The following is a 2695-nucleotide window of genomic DNA, read 5'->3' on the forward strand; positions in this document are numbered from 1 at the left end:
TGAAAAAGGGAAAAAAATTAAAAAAACAGTTAAAATTAACTTTGAAAAACTAATTAATCATGGTAAAGTTCTCCCGTTCTCCTTGATCGGTAAACTTGGTCTTGGCTTGCTGGCTGTTCGTGCTGATATTCTGGGGGAGGGGCCTGTTGCCGTGGTTCCCAAATGTCTTTGCCGGAGGCGGAATTGCCCCACCCTTGTCAGTCCGGGCTAAGCAAGCTGCTCAGGTTTGCCCTCGGGAGCTTTTGTTCCCTGCAAGTTCTCGGTACAGCTTTGGAGGACCAGGGTGAAAATGGTGGCCTCCCAGTCTCCACCCAGAGGAGCTGAGAATTCGGGGCCCCACTCCTCAGTGCGCCCCCAGAGAAAAACAGTTACTCCCGTCTCCCTGGCCTCCGGCCGCACTCCGTGCTCACTCGGCCTGTGACCGAGCGTTTCTATCTCTGGCCCCCGACCCCGTGTGGAGTCTCCAAACCCAGCAGATCCCTGCGGTGCGCTCCCGCGCCGCTCCTCCCCGGGGAGGAAGGGGAGTCTCCTCAGCTCTGCCGCTTGTTGGGTCCCTGCTGGAGGAGCAGTGGCCCAACTGGGCCGCGGATCACAGTTTATGGCAACCCTGAGCTGAGAGCCCACGCCTCAGCTCCATCTCTGCAGCTGGCTTCCCCGCTCCAGTATCTGGGAGCTCTGCTGCACTCAGGCACCCCCAGTTTTTCTGTGACCCCAAGGGTCATGAGACCACACTGTCCCGCGGGGGTTCCACCTCCCCGCTTAGCCACTGGAGTGACGTCCCTCAGCGGTGCCAAGTTCTAAAAGTTCCGATTTTGTGCTCCACGGCTCTATCACTTGCCAGAAGCTGCCGACGGAGGCCCCCTTCCCCGCCATCTATCCTCCCGATTATCGCCTTGGATTCACTTCTCTGCACGTCCTACCTTCCAGTAAGTGGTTGCTTCTCTGTTCAGAGAGTTGTTGCTACTCTCTTCTTCGAGCTCCTGTTGAGTTCGTAGGTGTTCAGAATGGTTTGATCCCTATTCAGCTGAATTCCTGAGACCAGATGTAATCCAGGTCTCCTACTCCTCTGCCATCTTTCTCCGCCCCTCGATGGATCCCTTTCTTACACATGTGAAAATTAACTCTTAAGAATCATAGACCTAAATATAAGAGCTTTACTGACGCATACATGGGCTTGTTCTAAGTCTTGAGCTACCATTTCTAATTCGTTCACTCGTAGTGGGCAAATCTTGGGGCCTGCAGCTGGATGGAGCCTGCGGCGGGCGCGGACAGGCGGCAGAAGCGTCTCAGACGGTACCGGAGGCCACAGCGGCATCGTCCCTCAAATGAATGAGTTTCTTAACATATCCAATTCCATCTGGAAGTGGAAGAGGTTTGAGGAGGTCCTCATAGTTCAGTGTCTCTCTGAGGCTTCCATCCAGCCTGCAGAACACACTGTTTCCCTCCAGCACATCCTTCACATGGCTGTGTATTTCTGGCCCAGCCTCTACAGGGCCTCCTTCACATCCTTGTTTCGCAGACTGTAGTTGAGGGGATTGAGCATTGGGATGACCAGCGTGTAGAAGACAGAGACCACCTTGCCCTGCTCCATGGATTCAGTTGCTTCTGGCTGGGCATACATGACAAAGACAGTCCCAACAAAGAGAGACTGCAGCCATGTCGGAGCCACAGGTGGAGAAGACCTTGCGTCTCCCAGCTCCTGAGTGCATCCTCAGGATGGTCACTGTGATGTAGCCATAGGAGACGAGGACCACAAATGTCACACCTACAATGATGAGCCCACAGATACCAAACAAGAGAAGTTCATTGATGGCCGTGTTGCCACAGGCAAGCTGGAGCAAGGGGGGAACATCACAGAAGAAGTGGTTGATGTGATTGGAGCTGCAGAATGGGAGGCGGAATGTGAAGCTCGTCTGCACAGTAGAGTTGAGGCAACCTCCACAGTAGGTGCCTAGAACCAGGCGAGTGCAGGCAGAATGGCACATGGTGATGGGGTAGCGCAAGGGGCTGCAGATCGCCATGAAGCGATCATAGGCCATGACACGCCTTCAGTAGTGACCATTAGGGAGAAAAAGAATAACTGGGTGGCACAGCCTGCAAAGGTGATGACCTTGGATGGGGAAAAGAAGTTGACCAGGGCACTGGGGGTGATGACAGATGAGTAGCACAAATCCAAGAAGGAGAGATTCTTGAGGAAGAAGTACATTGGGGAGTGCAGGTGGGCATCCAGGGTGATAATTATGATCATGGTGAGGTTCCCCAGCACAGTCATCATGTACAAGGCCAGGAACACAGCAAAGAGCAGGGCCTGGGTCCCCAGGCTACCCTTAAATCCCTCCAGCACAAAATCTTGAAAGTAGACCATGGAGAGGTTTCCATTTCTGTGGGGTGGCATAAGCCTCAGTCCTCACCAGGGGAATTACAGCTCCAGTATTGGCAGACTAAGTAGGTCAAGCTAAACTTCCTACTGAAGTCTGTTAAGAAAAGATAAACAACAAAAACAAAATCTCATTGAAGGTATAGGGAGTTAATGATTTAGTAAAAAATTACTAAACAAAACTCAAGATAAACACAGAGGCCCAGGGATTTCATTACTGAGAGCTTCTTTTTCCCTTGAGAAAAAAGGGAAGCCAAAATTGGCTTATTTTGAAGAGGAAGTCTGAGAGGGCAGGTGGCTAAGCAGTAAGATTTTTCC

The 2695-nt window shown here is 52.0% G+C and overlaps 1 pseudogene; it reads right to left on the bottom strand.

The window, feature by feature from the left end:
* Positions 1-1456: 1456 nt before the first annotated feature.
* Positions 1457-2395, bottom strand: LOC112836322 (olfactory receptor 9S13-like; annotated as a pseudogene).
* Positions 2396-2695: the final 300 nt, after the last annotated feature.

Source organism: Callorhinus ursinus, unplaced genomic scaffold (genome assembly GCF_003265705.2).
Source record: "Callorhinus ursinus isolate GAN/ISIS: 27379988/994484 unplaced genomic scaffold, GSC_fseal_2.0 scaffold798, whole genome shotgun sequence".
Lineage (NCBI taxonomy): Eukaryota > Metazoa > Chordata > Mammalia > Carnivora > Otariidae > Callorhinus > Callorhinus ursinus.